This window comes from Neofelis nebulosa, chromosome 12, assembly GCF_028018385.1.
Source record: "Neofelis nebulosa isolate mNeoNeb1 chromosome 12, mNeoNeb1.pri, whole genome shotgun sequence".
Taxonomy (NCBI): domain Eukaryota; kingdom Metazoa; phylum Chordata; class Mammalia; order Carnivora; family Felidae; genus Neofelis; species Neofelis nebulosa.
This window is the reverse complement of record NC_080793.1, coordinates 28,600,446-28,621,747: the sequence shown is the minus strand read 5'-3', so window position 1 is coordinate 28,621,747 and position 21,302 is coordinate 28,600,446. Positions and strand designations below refer to the sequence as shown.

At 36.5% G+C, this 21,302-nt stretch overlaps 1 protein-coding gene and 1 pseudogene across 2 annotated transcripts in view; one reads left to right on the top strand and one right to left on the bottom strand.

Annotated features, from left to right (window-relative positions):
• Positions 1 to 21,302, bottom strand: part of LOC131491562 (olfactory receptor 13C9) — a 244,472-nt gene that overhangs the window by 131,571 nt on the left and 91,599 nt on the right. Inside the window, exon 3 of one of the 2 annotated variants that reach the window (XM_058694694.1) lies at positions 1,220 to 1,287. The exons of the other annotated variant lie outside the window; for it this stretch is intronic. The gene's annotated coding sequence lies outside the window, so the exon portion shown is untranslated. The remainder of the gene's footprint in view (positions 1 to 1,219; positions 1,288 to 21,302) is intronic. 2 annotated transcript variants of the gene reach the window in all.
• Positions 10,059 to 11,069, top strand: LOC131491572 (olfactory receptor 13D1-like; annotated as a pseudogene).

Sequence of the window (21,302 nt, the reverse complement as noted above, 5' to 3'; positions counted from 1 at the left end):
CCGAGATCTGTATAGTTATGAAGCCACATAGCCAAGACTGAACTGGACTCTAAGTTGTCTGACTCCAAGCCAAGTGTTCTTTCCATTAAGGTGTGGTATTGTTTCATAAATAAATCTTATCAGCAGTCCAGACAAAAGGATAAAAGGATTAGAGCACAGTAGGCTTCCACAGCACAGCCTTATAGATGGTCAGAGCATGCAGGATGACCTAAGTGAATCAATTCCAGGATTGAGCTTAATGCTTAGATAGAAGTTCCCGCTAGATAAGAGCTACATACTTTTGCTGTTTCCAGGAACAAAAAAAGAAAATTGCACTTGTTTTCCACAGTGGAAAAAACAACAACAACAGCAGCAGCAACAACAACAACAGGATAATTCTCAATACCATGTAGAAAAACGAGAAAGGGTCTTTGCCTTTTTTTTGGCCTTTGCCTTTGTTCATTCCATCCTATTTATTATTTCCTTTTGGGGCGCAAAGGGCTTATTTGCTGATACAAGCACTGGGGATCTCCTGTGAGGGATGTTTCATATTGTGAAGAATGAAGTTGCTTTATAACAATAGGAGACAGTCAGTCTGGAACTAGAATTCAATACCTAGTGCTAGGAATTTTCTCCTGAGGATGCCTTCCAGGATAGATGTCATGTAGCCTGATATAAGAGGCTCATGGGGCAAAATATGAAATGCTGGCTGAATTTATATGATTTATAGACAAATTTCTGTTGACAAGTACAGGGGAAGACAGGTAGATACACATGATCCATGAGTCTCAGATGTTCTTTCTTTACATAAGTGGTGCCCAGTGGTGAAAAGTAATCTAAGGACAGGTCCTTTGGGGAGACAAAAAAAAAAAAAAAACCAAAAAACTCAGGGAGCCAAGAAATTGAAACTTTATCTTTTTGCGAACAAAGAGAAGTAAGCAAAAGTAACAGAAATCCCTGCCCTTTTTCCCATGGTCTTGCAATTCTAGCACTATGTCTTTCTTTTTACTATGTGCTACTGTTGTTGTAGCCTGACTGTATTGCTAACCTTGGTTACATTCTAAATAGTGGGCTCTAGTGTCCCTTTGCAAAAACTGGACAGTGTCAGTATGTCTTTTCAGAGTGGATATATTTGTGGATTGACTGGTTGAAATCAGAATGTTAAATGGCATCAATTAGCGTATGTAATAAAACAACAGAAAAACTCAAGCAAATTTCCAATCCATTGACTGTTCTTTACCTTTCTTGGGCTTTAGAGAAAGCTGGGACCAACAAATGCCTAGACCTTTCAGCTTCTTTGGTAGTCTCCTAATCATTGGAAAGAATACAAAAATATCAACCTTCACCCCAGGGCAGTTAAGAAGAATTTAATTATTTTTCCTTATTTCTATAATCAAAAATATAGTTTTATTATAGAAAATATGTACAGGATTAAGAAAATTTTAAATACTTCAAAAACAAATCTGACAAAGAAAACTACAGTTAGCATTCTGATGTGGTTTCAGCTACACGTATACAAAATTTATTTATATGATCATTTATATTGCCGTGAGATTTGCTTTTATCTGATAGTATATCATTAGCATTTCTCCTTGTCCTTAACTATTCTCCAGGATGCAGTTTTCAATGGAATAACAAATGACACATCCCATCATCACAAACCAGATTTTCAGCATCCTTAAAAAATTATGACTATTAGTTGGATATTTCAGAAAAATAATTATTAAATAATAGTGATGATGATGATGATGATGATAAAAGTAATCTTAAAGTGACTTTTCTGGAAATACTTGTAGAGTTTCATTTAAAATCAAGTTGGCCCATGTCTAAAATACTAAGTTTTTATTAAGAAAGAAAATTGAATTCCATCAAGTCATCATTTATATCCATCAAGATGATCAAATAGGGTTTTGTATTTACCTGTTTATTTGCTATATTAATAGATTTTTCAGGTTTATTTACTTTGAGAGAGTGTGTGTGTGGGGGGGGGGGGGGGGTGGACAGGGCCAGAGAGAGAGGGAGAGAGAAAGAATCCCAAGCATGCTCCATGCTGTTAGCACAGAGCCTGATGCAGGCCTCGAACCTATGAACTGTGAGATCATGACCTGAGCCAACCAAGAATCAGATGTTTAAATGGCTGAGTCACCCAGGCACCCCTATATTAAGAGATTTCTGGATATTAACCTTGAATTTATTATATTATTATACACTTGGATTTGGTTTTATATTTATTTATGATTTTTACATATATATTGAAATGAGATCAAACCATAGTTTTATTCTATTTTTGACAACTGGGATATGAAAGTTATTTTAGTTTGAGGCATCTGGGTGGCTCAGTTGGGTGTTCAGCTCTTCATTTCAGCTCAGGTCATCATCTCATGGTTCATGAGATCAAGTCCCACATTGGACTCCGCACTGAGAGTGTGGAGCCTGCTTGGGATTCATATTCTTTCTCTCTCTCTCTCTGTCTCTGTCTCTCTCTGTCTCTGTCTCTCTCTCTCTCTCTCCCTCTCAGTCCATCCCCCACTCATGCTTGCCCTCTCTCACTCTCTCCCAAAATAAATGAACAAACATTTTTTAAAGTTATTTTAGTTTGATAAAATGATTTGCAAACTGTTCCATTATTTTTCAGACATTAAAGTCTTTATGTAGCACAGAAATTACTTTTTTTTCTTGAAAGTATAACCTCTTTCCTAAGTAATCTGTGTCCAATGTTCATTTTGAGGATCAAAATGGTACTAGACACAAATTGGGACCTTTATCCCAATTGAATTTCTGATAATACTGGAGTATCTACTGTGCTAAATGTTGAATAAATAAATGGAAGTTTCCATGAAAGAGGTCAGCCCAGTTCTGTGAAAGCATTCAAAATGGGCATCCTACCCAAACTAATTCAGGAAGGGTTTCTAGAGAAAGATAATAACAGGGAGGGTCCTTTCCAGTTTAAGAAAGTATGAAAACATAACGAAGAACAAGAATGATGTTTGGGGTAAACTGTGAGAAGTTCAGTATGGCTATTGAGGAGCATGAAGAAGAAGGGTCAGAAACAGATCCAGAACTTCTATATTAGTGACATTTAGAGATGACAATCTGGTTTCAGGAGAGTCTTCTTGAAAGTAATATATCAGACAAATACAAAACAATTCGAGCACAGCTGAGACTTCATATGGTATTAACACTATATATCATAGGAACTTACAAAATGGAAAGACCAAGGTGAATCAGAAAAAGCAAGTAAGGCAAGAATGTTAATTTCAACACACCTGAGGACTGAATAGTAATTTTCAGAGGTTAAAAAAAAAAAAAAGAGGATCTGTGATAGGTACTAAAATGTTGTGATCAGAAGGCTGATTCTGGACCTAGACTGCCAGCTATTAAATCTTGGTTCTAGCTATATGACCTTGGGGAAGCTATTTAACTTCCATTTATCTGTTTGCTCCTCTGTAAAATGAGGATAATAATAGCATCTTATACTGCCATTATATAAATTACTTACCTCACGGACTGCACTGGATATTAAATGAGCCAATAGGGTAAAATGTTTATAACAGTGCCTAGCACAGTTATTTCTCAATAAATACTAGCTAGCTACTATTGATTCAGTCATACTAATACAAACCAACATACATAAAATCTTTATGAAAGGCACTGTTATAAGCACATTTGATATATTCATTATCGGAAGGTTTCTTTCTATAAAATAAAAATAATATAGAAGACACAGAGATATATTCCAACATACCATATAAGAATATTAAGAGAAAAAATGACTTATCATTAAATACTAGTATTATAGAGTATTATACTATACTAAATTTACTTGCCTGAAAAAAAATATTAAAAATGCATACAGTTTTTTGATGATAAAAAATTAAAAGAATTACAGAATTGAGAAGAATACACGTGTTAGGAAGTATTAGGAATACAAGTGACCTGTACTGTCAGAGGAGAAATTCCAGGCTCTGAAAAAATTGCACTAAATGTGGACACAGACTCGTTAACCTCTGAAAGCTCCTTGCAACCAATCTCAAATGTTTCCAGGTTAACTCTAGACTGGTCTTTGAAAGAAGAATAGATACACTACCCATGTGAGAAGAGAAAATATTCAAGGTATGCCCATTATAGGCTCAAACTTTAGTGCTAGCACCTTTTTTTTCAATATATGAAGTTTATTGTCAAATTGGTTTCCATACAACACCCAGTGCTCATCCCAAAAGGTGCCCTCCTCAATACCCATCACCCACCCTCCCCTCCCTCCCACTCCCCATCAACCCTCAGTTTGTTCTCAGTTTTTAAGAGTCTCTTATGCTTTGGCTCTCTCACACTCTAACCTCCTTTTTTTTTTCTTCCCCTCCCCCATGGGTTTCTGTTAAGTTTCTCAGGATCCACATAAGAGTGAAACCATATGGTATCTGTCTTTCTCTGTATGGCTTATTTCACTTAGCTAACACTCTCCAGTTCCATTCACGTTGCTACAAAGGGCCATATTTCATTCTTTCTCATTGCCATATAGTACTCAATTGTGTATATAAACCACAATTTCCTTATCCATTCATCAGTTGATGGACATTTAGGCTCTTTCCATAATTTGGCTATTGTTGAGATGCTGATATAAACATTGGGGTACAAGTGCCCCTAGGCATCAGTACTCCTGTATCCCTTGGGTAAATTCCTAGCAGTGCTATTGCTGGGTCATAGGGTAGGTCTATTTTTAATTTTTTGAGGAACCTGCACACTGTTATCCAGAGGGGCTGCACCAATTTTCATTCCCATCAACAGTGCAAGAGGGTTCCCGTTTCTCCACATCCTCTCCAGCATCTATAGTCTCCTGATTTGCTCATTTTGGCCACTCTGACTGGCGTGAGGTGATATCTGAGTGTGGTTTTGATTTGTATTTCCTTGATGAGGAGCAACGTTGAGCATCTTTTCATATGCCTGCTGGCCATCCGGATGTCTTCTTTAGAGAAGTGTCTATTCATGTTTTCTGCTCATTTTCTCATTGGGTTGTTTTTCAGGTGTGGAGTTTCGTGAGTTCTTTATAGATTTTGGATACTAGCCCTTTGTCCGATATGTCATTTGCAAATATCTTTTCCCATTCCGTTGGTTGCCTTTTAGTTTTGTTGGTTGTTTCCTTTGCTGTGCAGAAGGTTTTTCTCTTCATAAGGTCCCAATAGTTCATTTTTGCTTTTAATTCCCTTGCCTTTGGGGATGTGTGAAGTAAGAGGTTACTACGGCTGAGGTCAGAGAGGTCTTTTCCTGCTTTCTCCAGTAGGGTTTTAATGGTTTCCTGTCTCACATTCAGGTCCTTTATCCATTTGGAGTTTATTTTTGTGAATGATGTAAGTAAGTGGTCTAGTTTCAATCTTCTGCATGTTGCTGTCCAGTTATCCTAGCACCATTTGTTAAAGACACTGTCTTTTTTCCATTGGATATTCTTTCCTGCTTTGTCAAAGATTAGTTGGCCATACATTTGTGGGTTTAGTTCTGGGGTTTCTATTCTATTTCATTGGTCTATGTGTCTGTTTTTGTGCCAATACCATGCTGTCTTGATGATGACAGCTTTGTAGTAGAGGCTAAAGTCTGGGATTGTGATGCCTCCTGCTTTAGTCTTCTTCTTCAAAATTACTTGGGCTATTTGGGGCCTTTTGTGGTTCCATATGGATTTTAGGATTGCTTGTTCTAGTTTCGAGAAGAATGCTGGTGCAATTTTGATTGGGATTGCATTGAATGTGTAGATAGCTTTGGGTAGTATTGACATTTTGACAATATTTATCCTTCCAATCCATGAGCACGGAATGTTTTTCCATTTCTTTATATCTTCTTCAATTTCCTTCATAAGCTTTCTATACTTTTCAGCATAGAGATCTTTTACATATTTCGTTAGATTTATTCCTAGGTATTTTATGCTTCTTGGTGCAATTGTGAATGGGATCAGTTTCTTTATTTGTCTTTCTGTTGCTTCGTTATTAGTGTATAAGAATGCAACTGATTTCTGTACATTGATTTTGTATCCTGCAACTTTGCTGAATTCATGTATCAGTTCTAGCAGACTTCTGGTGGAGTCTATCGGATTTTCCATGTATACTATGATGTCATCTGCAAAAAGTGAAAGCTTAACTTCATCTTGGCCCATTTTGATGTCTTTGATTTCCTTTTGTTGTCTGATTGCTGATGCTAGAACTTCCAACACTATGTTAAACAACAGCGGTGAGAGTGGGCATCCCTGTCGTGTGCCTGATCTCAGGGAAAAAGCCCTCAGTTTTTCCCCATTGAGGATGTTGTTAGCTGTGGGCTTTTCATAAATGGCTTTTATGATCTTTAAGTATGTTCCTTCTATCCCGAATTTCTCGAGGGTTTTTATTGAGAAACGTTGCTGAATTTTGTCAAATGCCTTTTCTGCATCGATTGACAGGATCATATGGTTCTTCTCTTTTCTTGTATTAATGTGATGTATCACGTTGATTGATTTGCGAATGTTGAACCAGCCCTGCATCCCAGGAATGAATCCCATTTGATCATGATGAATAATTCTTTCTATACGCTGTTGAATTCAATTTGCTAGTATCTTATTGAGAATTTTTGCATCCATATTCATCAGGGATATTGGCCTGTAGTTCTCTTTTTCACTAGGTCTCTGTCTGGTTTAGGAATCAAAGTAATACTGGCTTCATAGAATGAGTCTGGAAGTTTTCCTTCCCTTTCTATTTTTTGGAATAGCTTGAGAAGGATAGGTATTATCTCTGCTTTAAATGTCTGGTAGAACTCCCCTGGGAAGCCATCTGGTCCTGGACTCTTATTTATTGGGAGATTTTTGATGACTGATTCAATTTCTTCACTGGTTTGGGGTCTGTTCAAGCTTTCTACTTCCTCCTGATTGAGTTCTGGAAGCGTGTGGGTGTTTAGGAATTTGTCCATTTCTTCCAAGTTGTCCAGTTTGGTGGCATATAATTTTTCATAGTATTCCCTGATAATTGCTTGTATCTCTGAGGGATTGGTTGTAATAATTCCATTTTCATTCATGATTTTATCTATTTGGGTCATCTCCCTTTTCTTTTTGAGAAGCCTGGCTAGAGGTTTATCAATTTTGTTTCTTTTTTCAAAAAACCACCTCTTGGTTTCGTTGATCTGCTCTACAGTTTTTTAGATTCTATATTGTTTATTTCTGCTCTGATCTTTATGATTTCTCTTCTTCTGCTGGGTTTAGGCTGCCTTTGCTGTTCTGCTTCTATTTCCTTTAGGTGTGCTGTTAGATTTTGTATTTGGGATTTTTCTTGTTTCTTGAGATAGGCCTGGATTGCAATGTATTTTCCTCTCAGGACTGCCTTCGCTGCGTCCCAAAGTGTTTGGATTGTTGTATTTTCATTTTTGTTTGTTTCCATATATTTTTTAATTTCTTCTCTAATTGCCTGGTTGACCCACTCATTCGTTAGTAGGGTGTTCTTTAACCTCCATGCTTTTGGAGGTTTTCCAGACTTTTTCCTGTGGTTGATTTCAAGCTTCATAGCATTGTGGTCTGAAAGTATGCATGGTATGATCTCAATTCTTTTATACTTATGAAGGGCAGTTTTGTGACCCAGTATGTGATCTATCTTGGAGAATGTTCCTTGTGCACTCAAGAAGAAAGTATATTCTGTTGCTTTGGGATGCAGAGTTCTAAATATATCTGTCAAGTCCATCTGATCCAATGTATCATTCAGGGCCCTTGTTTCTTTATTGACCGTGTGTCTACATGATCTATCCATTTCTGTAAGTGGGGTGTTAAAGTCCCCTGCAATTACCACATTCTTATCAATAAGGTTGCTTCTGTTTATGAGTAACTGTTTTATATATTTGGGGGCTCCCGTGTTCGGCACATAGACATTTATAACTGTTAGCTTTTCCTGATGGATAGACCCTGTGATTATTATATAATGCCCTTCTTCATCTCTTGTTACAGGCTTTAAGTTAAAGTCTAGTTTGTCTGATATAAGTATGGCTACTCCAGCTCTTTTGACTTCCAGTGGCATGATAAATAGTTCTCCATCCCCTCACTCTCAATCTGAAGGTGTCCTCAGGTCTAAAATGAGTCTCTTGTAGACAGCAAATAGATGGGTCTTGTTTTTTATTCATTCTGATACCCTATGTCTTTTGGTTGGCGCATTTAGTCCATTTACATTCAGTGTTATTATAGAAAGATATGGGTTTAGAGTCATTGTGATGTCCGTAGGTTTCATGCTTGTAGCGATGTCTCTGGTACTTTGTCTCACAGGATCCCCCTTAGGATCTCTTGTAGGGCTGGTTTAGTGGTGACAAATTCCTTCAGTTTTTGTTTGGGAAGACCTTTCTCTCTCCTTCTATTCTAAATGACAGACTTGTTGGATAAAGGATTCTCGGCTGCATATTTTTTCCGTTCATCACATTGAAGATCTCCTGCCATTCCTTTCTTGCCTGCCAAGTTTCAGTAGAGAGATCGGTCACAAGCCTTTTAGGTCTCCCTTTATATGTTAGAGCACGTTTAACCCTTGCTGCTTTCAGAATTTTCTCTTTATCCTTGTATTTTGCCACTTTCACTATGATATGTCATGCAGAGGATCAATTCAAGTGACGTCTGAAGGGAGTTCTCTGTGTCTCTTGGATTTCAATGCCTTTTTCCTTCCCCAGATCAGGGAAGTTCTCAGCTATTATTTCTTCAAGTACCCCTTCAGCACCTTTCCCTCTCTCTTCCTCCTCTGGAATACCAACTATGCGTATATTATTTCTCTTTAGTGCATCACTTAGTTCTCTAATTTTCCCCTCATACTCCTGGATTTTTTTATCTCTCTTTTTCTCAGCTTCTTCTTTTTCCATAATTTTATCTTCTAGTTCACCTATTCTCTCCTCTGCCTCTTCAATCCGAGCCATAGTTGTCTCCATTTTATTTTGCAGCTCGTTGATAGCATTTTTTAGCTCCTCCTGGCTGTTCCTTAGTCCCTTGATCTCTGTAGCAAGAGATTCTCTGCTGTCTTTTATACTGTTTTCAAGCCCAGTGATTAATTTTATGACTATTATTCTAAATTCACTTCTGTTACATTGTTTAAATCGTTTTTGATCAGTTTGTTAGCTGTTGTTATTTCCTGGACGTTTTTTTGAGGGGAATTCTTCTGTTTTGTCATTCTGGATAATCCCTGGAGTGGTGCATAACTGCGGGGGCAGTGCTATCACCTTAAACACACTACGTAATTCTTTCTTTCTGAGCTAGTCAAGAGACATAATAGTTATGATCAACAATATAATTATAAAAGTATTACAAAGTTTTAACCGTGTATATTATAATAGGCACCTCAGATATCTTATGTAATTTAATACTCACAACAAATTGTCAGAGTTATTTCTTTCCCACATCTTACCATGAACCAACCTCGGCTCCGAAAGTCACATGCAAAGCTAAATGGCATGGTGCTGACTGTATATGGTGCGTTATTTTAAAATAAGACCAGCTTCATTTTTAAATGATTTTATTTCAGAATATTCATTAATAATGAGATTTATATCTAAATTTTAAATTATGGGGGCTACTGGGTGGCTCAGTCGGTTAAGCATCCGACTTTGGCTCAGGTCATGATCTCGCAGTTCGTGGGTTCGAGCCCTGCATCAGGCTCTGTGCTGACAGCTCAGAGCCTGGAGCCTTCTTCGGATTCTGTGTCTCCCTCTCTCTCTGCCCCCCACCCCTACTCGCTCGCTCACTCTCTCTCTCTCAAAAATAAAAAAATAAACATTTAAAAAATTTAAAAAGAATAAATTTAAAAAATTAAAAATTAAATTTAGAATTATGCTGTCCCTATTATTTTATTAGAGACCTGACACTTCACAGCACAATTCTTAGGGTCATTGATATCTTTGCCCCTGATACTGCATGGCCCTACAAAGTACTGACTCTCTCTCAGTGCTTCAGTTTCAGCATCAATAAAGGCAAAATTGTATCCATACCTTTCCTGATGTCCAGAGCTACATGAAAAATCAAAATTTTATAGGTTAAAGTGATATTTAAACTAAATTATAAATTTAAATTTCCTGAAGTCATATACTTATCTGAACTCTGCAAGTGACATGGACACTTAGAGATGGGAAATTACTCAGCTGTGACTGAATTCTTTCTGGCGGGACTTTCCCAATACCAAGAGGTCCAGCTTTCTTTGTTCATGTTCTGCCTCATGATACCTGATAATCCCCCTGGAAAACAGTCTCCTGATTATCATCAACACCCTAGATTCTTGCCTCCACACCCCCATGTACTTCTTCCTTGGGAACCTCTCATTCTTGGACATTTGTCATACATCATCATCCATTCCTCTGATGTTCACATTAAGGTCTGAGAGAAAAATCCATCTCTTTTATTGACTGTGCTCTGCAGATGGCTGTCTTCCTTGGTTTGGGCTGCACTGAGTGTATCCTCCTGGCTGTGATGGCCTATGATTGGTATGTGGCCATCGGCCAGCCACTGAGGTACCCCACCATCATGAATAGAGGGCTTTATGTGCACATGGCTGCTTGGTCTTGGATCACAGTGCAAACAGTCCTGACAATGGTGTTGACTTTCTGTGGGAATAATGTCATCGACCATCTTACCTGTGAGTTACTGGCCCTTCTTAAACTCATATATTCAGATGTCTCCATCAATGTGCTTATCATAACAGTGGCAAGTATTGTTTTCTTAGTGACTTCCCTACTGTTAATTTTTATTTCTTGTGCTTTTATACTCTCTTTCATCCTGAGACTTAACTCTACTGAAGGGAGAAAGAAAGCCTTTTCAACCTGTTCAGCCCACCTTGCTGTAGTAGTTTTACTCTATGATTCAGTCCTCTTTATGTACATGAAGCCCAAGTCAAAGGACATGAAGTTTGATGAGATCACTGGGTGTTGAACTCCATCATCTACAGCCTGAGGAATAAGAAGGTGAAAGAGGTTATGAAGAAAGTCTTGAGTAGACACTTACACTCACGGAAAATATGAAAGTGCTTAGGACATGTAGTATCTACATTTGGGGAAAAGATGTATTTTTGGTAGTCACAGATGAAGTTGCAGAACTCAGTATGATGAGAGCATTGTGTTTGCAAAGCCAAATGTGGAACTCTCATTTATACAATAGAAAGTGTCCATGAAAACCTTTTCATATAATATCTTTGTAGCAGTCCTTCTAGTTATATGGAACTATGCCTCTTGGTCCCACAGAGGTCATGATGGATGCTGTTCATGATGAATATCTCTCTGTCTCTATGTGTCTGTCTGTCTGTCTCTCTCTCTCTCTCTCTTGTCTTCCCTTTCCACCCCTCTTTTCTCCTTATTCCTTCTTTTATCTTTCTCTTCTTTGCTCTCTTCTTTATCTTCTTTGTCTCCTCAAGGTACATATGTATATATTATTTTGGTCTGTCCAGCATCCTTTCATCTAATAAAAGAACACATCTTTTTATTTTAAGAAATCCACTCTCTCCCACTCTCAGTCCATAGTTGGCTGAGGCTGGCCACATTCTCTGAATCAAATGATAAGCATGAAACACAGATTGGGCCAATGAAAAATGAACATCTCCTACTCACAGTGATTCATTCAGGGTAGCTATATGACCTAAGCCATGCTAATCATACTTAATTGCCAAAATGGTGCCTGAGTGTCAGAGAAAAGTCACTCTTTTTTTCAAAGGATTTCTAACAGGTAGAACATGTATCTGGATCTTCTCCTGGCCATTTCTGTCAATATATGGGGAGAGCCCGACTGAAAATGAAATCACCAAAGCGGAAAGTAGAGCTGAGGGAAGGAATTAGGGTGGTTTGATGTCATTATTAACTCCTGGTTCAAGGTGGGCCTAAAAACATTCATGCTTGGGCTTTTCAGTTATGTGAGACAATAAACTTCCTTTAAAATAAACTGAATTAATTTCCACTGCTTATAACCATATAAATCCTTATTAATGCATTCTCTTATGTACCTCATCTTCTCTCTCTCCCTCACTAGCTCCTACTTCTAACTTTTCCTCTGTATATCCCTTTTATCTAATTCTTTCTAATACTGTTTATATCTTTCCCTCCTCCTGTCATTTGTGATTCTCTACTTCCATCTCTTTCTCACTCTTGTTCTTTCATCCTCCATCTCAAAAACTTGTCATTTTTAAGAATCACTGATGGTCCCAAAGTCTCCAGCATTCAGGATTCACCTCTTCCTTTAGTGCCAAATCACAATAATATAAACTTTATTTTGCATGAATGCACACAATGTATCCCCCTTGCAAATATTGCTTCTTATATTTTCCTAGTTCTTAGTAATTTTTTCTCCGGATTGCTCTATTGTGCTTCTCTATCACTTTTCTGATTATCTTATAATTATTTCTCATTGTATTTAAGCTCTCCACAGCCCATTTCACACCCCGAAGAGTATATACAAAACACACACACATTTAAGAGGTTGTCATGTTAAACAGACTGCTTAGCTTAAGAATAAGATAAAGTGATGCGGGGGGGGGGGGGGGGGCACAGGAAATATTAATTGTGAATTATTACTGCTCCTAGTATCTCTTAAATATACTTCCTCACAAGGCCTCTTAAAGCCATTTCCCTGTTTAGCTCCCAGCTAGTCATCTTCTGCTGAGTCCTATTTATTTCCTTCCTCTATGAGCATTATGCTTAACCCTATAAAAATACATGAGTAGACAACTAAAAGCAGTCCTCATTGTTGTCCTTCTCAAAAGAGTGTCTATCCCCAAAATAGATGACAAATTCTACTCTTATAACTATATAAAAGAAGTTCAGGCCATTTTAAAAATTATGTGTCCTCACTATCACACCAATGATTTAGAAATACTGGAGCCCAGCACTTTGTCAAGTGTATGTCATTCACTTCAAGAATAGCAAACATGTAATAATAAAAAGATACTTAAATCATCTTTACCCATCTAATGAAATGAAGGATTTCATGGTGGAAAAAAAAATTGCTTCAGAAGTTTGCCTCAAACACAGTGACATGATGCTAATGTGCCTCCACAGAATGTTCACTACCTAAAATTCCAGTATTATCTCCTACAGCAAACTTATCCATTCTCATTGTTTCAATGAATCACCATAAAATGATGAATCAAAATCTGTAAGATCTGGATCCTAAATTTCCCTCTGAATTGTTTCACAGTGTTATCATCTAAATGTAATAAGTAAAACATGTTTCTTTCACTCATCATGTTATCTTCTACCATATTGTCTTCCTGCCATTTTCCCAGTACAAAATGTTTCTTCTTCACAGGTTCCCTCCTGTTCTTTTGATAATTTCCAAAATTCTTAAAATAAAAGCATGACACCAGCAAGATGGCAAAATAGAAGGTCTCCAGTTCTAGTCCCTACACAGAAACAGATTTGGTAACCATCCACAGAGCAAAGTGTCTTTGTACAAGTTTCAGGATCCAGTTACAAATATGAAACATATCAGTAGAGCCTAAGATTGAGAAAAGTTGTTTGAGAAAGCAGGCCAACACGCTAGTAGAAAGACCATCAACTGTGGACCTGGCAGACCCAGAAGCCGCCTTATCCATGTGGAGACTCAGCTCCAGCAACTGTGTGTTCTTAGTCCAGCAAATGCTCTTAAGCAGACCTGGCAGGAACTACACCCAAATGGCTCCTACTAATAGCCTCCATCCCAACCACAGTTCTGACTGAGGACCTGGAAGCATCCCCTTGTTTGAACACAAGTCCCATCCACCCAGGGACCCAGCATGAGCCACACATGTACAAACTCCTGGTAACAAGGCCACCAACCAAAAACCCAACTGCAGACATAGAAGCAGCCCTGTGACCCAGATCCGGCCCCATCTGACAGAGATCCTGGAAGTAGTCCTGTCTGAAGATCCAGCAGGAGAAAGTCATTACTTGCCAAAATCAGTCTATAAAGACTGGAAGAGGTTAATGCACTTTCAAATGCAAGGACATCAATACAAAGCTACAAGAATAATGGAAAAATTCACAAAAATGAAACATCCAAAAAAAGAAAAACCAAAGAGGGAAGGAGAAAACTTCTGGAAGTGACAGATAAGTCTAGGGTATTGATAGAGATGATGGTTTTACAAGTATGTAGTTATCTCCAAACATACCAAGTTGCGCAAATTAAATATCTAGAGTTTTTGGTTTATCAATCATACTTCGATAAAAGCAGTAAAAAAATATATCTTAAAATGACCTGAAAAGTTTTCTAAGATCTAGATCCTATATAACTCTTTAGCCCCACCTTTCACCAATGTTTACCTCTTCCCACTGTTCTGCAAACTTTGTTCCAGCTGAACTTTTTAAAAAAATTTTTTTCAATGTTTATTTACTTTTGAGAGAGAGAGACAGAGCAAGAGTGGGGGAAGAGCAGAGCTAGAGGGAGACACAGAATCCAAAGCAGGGTCCAGGCTCTGAGCCGTCAGTACAGAGCCCGACACGGGGTATGAACCCACAAACCGTGAGATCATGACCTGAGCTAAAGTTGGACACTTAATCGACTGAACCACCCAGGCATCCCCCAGCTGAACTTTTTTTTAATATTTATTTTTGAGAGAGAGAGCATGAGTGAGGGAGGGGCAGAGAGAAAGGGGTGCAGAGGCTCTGAAGATGGCTCTGTGCTGACAGCAGCAAGCTGGATGTGGGGCTCAAAATCACGAACCGTAAGATCATGACCTGAACTAAAGTCAGACACTTTACTGACTGAGCCACCTAGGAGCATCCCCAGCTGAATTTCTTTTAATTCTCAGACCTATCACCTCTCTCCCTCTCTCTTTCTCTCTTCCCCTCTATTGATGAATCTTTTTTTAAATTTTTTTTTAACATTTATTTATTTTTGAGACAGAGACAGACAGAGCATGAACGGGGGAGGGTCAGAGAGAGGGAGACACAGAATCCGAAACAGGCTCCAGGCTCTGAGCTGTTGGCACAGAGCCCGACATGGGGCTCGAACTCACGGACTACGAGATCATGACCTGAGCCGAAGTCGGCCGCCCAACCAACTGAGCCACCCAGGCTCCCCGATGAATCACTTTTTATCCCAAAATCTAAGTGCTTGGACTCCGGTCAATGTACTCTGTCATAATCCATATTTGTTTGTTTGTTTTGTTTTTGCTGATAAAGAAAATAATGATTAATATAATTCCACTGCTGGAAAGAGTCACATCCTGATTGGAGTCCAAGCTGGAAATCAGTTTCCAATTTCATATTGATATATTACTTTCTGTGTTACCCTGTTTGACACCCTCACTAACAGAAAAAAATATGGATCACATCTATTTACTAATGTAATAACTGATAAATATAAGATACACTATGCTTGCAAAACTTGAAGTTAAAATCATTTTACCACTCTGTCCAGTGGCAAGATAGTCCCAGGGGATTCAAAAAATTTAAACTGTGGCATACGGGCAGGAATTTTTGACTTGTGATTACAAATATTTCTTACAAAAATGTTTTAAAGGTTATATTCCATTTAAAGAAACCAAAAAATGTCCTATGATTATAAAAATAAATAAGTAAATTGTGGTAAATACTCAAGTTTTGAAATACTCTATCAATATGATGAGCTAATTGGGCAACTCTTCAAGACATTTAAATGAAAACTAGTAAGTGTATCATTCAGGAAGAAGCTACTTTAATGTTTCCTTTTTGGAGGAAACAATTTATGTGACCAATTAGAAGGTTCAAATATCTAAATGTATAAAATACACAAAATAAAATAGACGGTTTTTTCACATCACCAAGAGATTTTTCTGTATGAAACTAGTCTTAACAAGATTTCCTGAGAGGTTTTTTTTCAAATATTAAAAATACGTATCTTTTAAATTCACAGAAATCTTGTCAAGTTAAATGTGTGATGCAAGACAGACTCTAATGGAGGCAAGAGTGGCAAACGAATTTTTTTAAGTGTCATTATAAATACCCTTAAGCTTCTTTTAGAAAAAAAAAAGTTATCCTATTTAAAAAGAAAAACTTTTTAATAGATTGTTTACAACTCCAACAAGGGAGTAATGAAAAATAAATTTTAATGGTCCCTTTGAAACATAGTTTCCTCTACTGAACAGTTAACAGTGTTTCATCGTCATTCCTGGGGGACAAGAAGAAAGGGAGAAGGAAGAAAGTCAAAGTATCAGAAGATTAAACAAACTTAAACTCTAAGTAATGAGGAGAGAGTCATAAGTAAACTTTTGTCACATAATATGCTTTCTGCTAAAGTCTTCCATCTGTTTCTAGTTTTTTCTGCAGGAACTACTGGTTCCCGTGACATGCCACATTGTATAGACCATAGTAAAAGGACTTCCATTATTCCTACAATATTTTTCTGCAGTCTCATTTTCAATACCCATAAGGCCATGAAGATACTTTTGATAAAGCCATTCCTCTACATTCACATGATAATCACCTATATACCTTGTAACAATGTTGTTCTTAAAACAACTAAATTATATAATCACTAACATTTCTCAGGACCTATTATGATATGGAACTTAATAAGAACCAGGTATTTGAAGTTCAAGAAACTGAACTATAACCTTAATGGAAAGAACTCTTTCTTATGTTACTCATATTCTTACATAGATATGGGATTTTAAAATGATTACATTTTATGAGACACTATTGATTAGAGACTATCTAAATTAACAGTAATTACATTGTAACAATGACTGAGTTGATTACAGGATATAAGTGTTAATATGTATGCAAGATGTATATTATTGATTTTTTAAAGAAAAAATTAACATTTTGGCCAATATAATTAACACTATTGCAATTAGTGAGAAAGAGCTATTAAACATAAATTTTATGCATCAAATCTAAAAGATTTAATTTTCAAAGGATTTTAAAGAGTACAATATAATCAATGGCTCAATGTTGTGGCAGTGATGAAAGAAATTATTGAAGTAGACTATAAATAACAAACAGAATATTCACCATACTAATATTTGTTAAAAATGAAATTCTGTCTTCACAGCAAATAGTTATCAAAACAAAGGCCAGCATACCAGTTGAGATTAAAATTCAGGAACATAAAGCAAAAGTAAATTACAGAAGAGAGACAAATGACAAAATAATCATGTATGACAGAAGACAAAAATTCTTGAAAGTTCTTATGTGTTTACTAGCATCAGGTTAAGATAGGGAATTTGACCACCTTGTCTAAAGAGCTATGTTAAGTATCATAATGAAATCATAATAAATTCCAAATATTATGATACAAGAGTATAGTGTATGCAAAGTTACATTATATTTCAATAAGTACATTATAACTTGTTAGTATCTTCCCTAATATCATCTCTTAGTTTTCTAAACATAAAATACAGAATTTTCTTTGACTTGCCTTTTACAAGATAAAGAGCATAATGACAAACTCCAGACTATGGTTCTTTGTATAGTTGGTACAGAAGACCTCTTCCTGCTTTTTCTTTTGTGTATATCATACATACATATTATATCTATACCTTATTTTAGGATTTGGCAGGAACACTAACATCCCACATTTCAAAACATGTATTGAGAGTTTTTCATCAATATTAAAGAAATGAGCACTAATATTTATAATAATATAAAATATGCTAGCAAAGCTAGTGCCTGTAATAAAACATGGAAGTGGGTCTAAAAAGAAGTCATAATGTTTTATACAAAAAGCATTTAATATGGTTTCTAAAAAAGGAAACACAGTCTGCTTTTAATAATAAGCAATCCTATTATATGCGTTTTTAAGTTTATTTACTTATTTTGAGAGAGAGAGAAAGGGAGGCGCAGAGAGAGAGAATCTTAAGAGGGCTCCTGACTGCTGGTGCAGAGCCTAATGTGTGACTCAAACCCACAAACCCGTGAGATCATGACTTGAGCCAAAACCAAGAGTAGGACACTTAACCAACTGAGCCATCCAGGTGCCCCAGCAATCCTATTACATTTTGAGAGTAGTTTGTTATATGCATCAAAGAATAAAATATAAATGGCATCAAGAAAATAGAATTCAGATGATAATGGAATCATATTTTCAAATTTCTGAAGAGAAATGACTGTAAACTCTAAAGTAGATAAATTATCTTTCAGGACTGAAGATAAATAACTTTCCAGACAAAGGCTAAGAGATATTTATCACTTAAATAACCCACTAAATAAACTATTAAAAAATGTGCCTACAGAAGAAGAAGAAAATTCAATCTAGATGGAAAGAGTGGAATGAAGAAAAGCATGAGTCAAAAAGGAATGAATAAATATATCAATAAATCTATAAAATTGTTGCCTTATTTTAAAAAGGAAAACATTTTGAAAATTTATTTTTTTTTAACCTTTGTTTATTTTTTGAGAGAGAGACAGAGCATGAATGGGGGAGGGTCAGAGAGAGGGAGATACAGAATCTGAAACAGGCTCCAGGCTCCGAGCTGTCAGCACAGAGCCCGACGCGGGGCTCGAACTCACGGACCGCGAGATCATGACCTGAGCCGAAGTCGGACGCTTAACCAACTGAGCCACCCAGGCGCCCCTGAACATTTTGAAAATTTAAAAACAAGGTCATGGAATAAAATTCTAGAACCCAAAATATAGAAGATGATAACAGAAGCTGGCAATTGGAAGTAAACATTCTAAGATCCTTGCATTTGTTCAGGAAGACTAAAGTATGTCAGTTAGGTTTAAACTCTGCTATGTTAAGCAAACATCTCTTAAAAATAAGTGTTGGGGCGCCTGGGTGGCGCAGTCGGTTAAGCGTCCGACTTCAGCCAGGTCACGATCTCGCAGTCCGTGAGTTCGAGCCCCGCGTCAGGCTCTGGGCTGATGGCTCGGAGCCTGGAGCCTGTTTCCGATTCTGTGTCTCCCTCTCTCTCTGCCCCTCCCCCGTTCATGCTCTGTCTCTCTCTGTCCCAAAAATAAATTAAAAACGTTGAAAAAAAAATTAAAAAAAAAAAAAATAAGTGTTAATACCAAAACAAAAGAAATAAGATATCAAATTTTCAAGAAAATAAAACTTCACAATCTAATATAAGTCAGGAAAGTTGGGAGAAAAAAAGCAGTAAATAAATGAATACAGTAGATAGAAAACACCAAATAAGAAAAATAAGATTAAAGATATATATTCAAACACATTAGGATTCTTCACAATACATATAATTATGTTAAACATAACCAGGTGGAAGACAAACATTCTCAGATTGGATTCTCATTAATCTAGCTGTATTTTATTTACAAGAAAAACATTTAAAACTTGACAAAAGGAAGTTTAAAGCAATGGAGTAGAAAAAGTCATGCCAGACAAACACCAACCAAAGGAAAGTTACTGCTGAGAGTATACAAAATTGGCCTTGAAGCAAAAATCATATAAGCAGAAAGGCCAGAAAGAAAAAATGATCTTCCACCTAGTCATACAAACAGCTTCAAAATAAGACAAAAATCTCCAGAATTATAACACACAAATTTTGTGAAGACACTAAATAAAAGTAGGTGATTTTAATACACACCTCTCTCAAACTGGTAGTATAAAAATGTGAAAATAGAAGATTTGAATTCTATAGTTATTAAGATTAGTTAAAACAAATAAGTATATAAGAAGATATATATTCTAATATGGAAATCAGATAATATGTAAGATACATACAATTTTATATTGAAACACTAGAGAATATGTATTTCTAATACAAAGCAAGTCTTAATGAATAATGAAAAAATCAGCCGCAATTTCTAGTTATGATACAATAGAATTAGTTATAAGTAACAAAAATATAACCCTACAAATATTTTAGATTTGGAAATCTTGAAACATGCTTCTAAATGATTCATTGGCTAGAAAAGAAATCATGATGGAAATTACAAAATATTTAGAACTTGACAATAAGATTACCACCAAAACCAGTTACTATAATTCAACTCTAAAAGGAAATATATAGGCATAAATAAATAGATATTTCAATTTTCAACATGAATGTGAAAATAAAGATTGGAAATTAAGGCACTAAGCATTTAATTCAAACAGTACTGAAAAAGAACAGAAAAAATACTAAAGACAAGGAAGTACTGAAATAGTTGCTTAAAAAGTTGCCAGGACAAAATAGTTTCCCTAGAAAACTCTAATAAATTTTTGAAAACAGAGGAACTATCCTATCCATTTGTTTTGCAAAATAAAAAAAGAAGAGCTTCTCAAACTAATATTTTGAACCTAGTATAAAGTGAAACAAAACTGCACAAGAACAAAAAAAGGAAAACATGTCACTACTACAAACATAGATCTAAAAATCCTAAGTAAGATATTCATGATATAATCTAGCAATGTATAAAATAGTAGTACTTAATATCCAAGTAAGATTCATCCCAGGGATCCAAAGAAGTTTTAACATTAGAAAACATGGTAATGTAATTCCCAATAACAATTAAAGGAGGAAAAAAGTATGCCCATTTTAGTAAACGCAGGAAAAGCGTTTGATAAATTCAACAAGCATTATTAATTTTTTTAAAAAATCTTAGCAAATTAGAACAGAAAGGAAGTTATTCAACCTGATAAATGATACCTATGAAAATTTCACAGCAAATATCATAGGCAATGATGAAATATTAAACATATTACTTTTAATGTTCAAAATAAGACTTTAAAATGCCTGTTTTAGGGGCTCCTGGGTGGCTCAGTCAGTTAAGCATCCAACTCAGGTTCAGGGCATGATCTCAGAGTGAGCCGAAGCCCCTCATCAGGCTCCACTGTCAGCGCAGAGCCCTCTTCAGATCCTCTGTTTCCCTCTCTCTCTGCTCCTGCCCTACCTTTATACTCTGTCTCAAAAATAAACATTTAAAAAAATTTTTTAATAAAACTAAAGTTTAAAAAAATGCCTGTTTTTGCCTTTTCTATCAACATTGGACTAGAATTCAATTTTGAAAAGAATAAGAAATATAGTATATAAATAAGAATACAAAGGAAGAAATGAGGGGCGCCTGGGTGACTCAGTCGGTTGAACGTCAGACTCCTGACTTCGGCTCAGGGCACAGTCTCATGGTGATGGGATCGAGTCCCGTGTGGGGCTCCAGGCTGAGTGGCACTTCCTTAGGATTCTCTCTTTTCCTCTATCTCTGCCCCTCCTCTCCTTGCTCTCTCATGCACACGCTTTCTCAAAATACATAAACACTTAAAAAAAATATATTATCACTTTCCCAGATAATATAACTGTCTAATGGAAATGAAGAAAAGTTAAATTTTTTTTAATGTTTACTTATTTTTGAGAGACAGAGTGTGAACAGGGGAGGGGCAGAGAGAGAAGGAGACACAGAGTCCAAAGCAGACTCCAAGCTCTGAGCTGTCAGCACAGAGCCCGATGCAGGGCTTAAACTCATGAACTGTGAGATCATGACCTGAGCTGAAG